The following is a 272-nucleotide window of genomic DNA, read 5'->3' as shown; positions in this document are numbered from 1 at the left end:
TGCGTTACTTGCCACTTATACCAAGGCTTCGAAGGCTTTATATGTCAAGCAAAATTGTTGTACATATGATGTGTTATGTGCAAAACCAAAGTCATGATGGCAAGGCTTGGCAACACTTCAACAGTATACATGAGTTATTTGCAATGGAACCTCAAAATGCCAAACTAAGGTTATGTGTTGACGGTTTCAATCTTTTTTGACCGACTGCGAAACCTTATTCTATTTGGCCAGTAATGCTTTGTGTGTATAATTTACCCCCATGGATGTGTATG

The sequence above is a fragment of the Theobroma umbraticum genome, unplaced genomic scaffold (assembly GCF_002168275.2).
Source record: "Theobroma umbraticum cultivar Fairchild unplaced genomic scaffold, ASM216827v3 scaffold_146.0, whole genome shotgun sequence".
Taxonomy (NCBI): domain Eukaryota; kingdom Viridiplantae; phylum Streptophyta; class Magnoliopsida; order Malvales; family Malvaceae; genus Theobroma; species Theobroma umbraticum.
Note: the sequence above shows the minus strand (reverse complement) of the source record.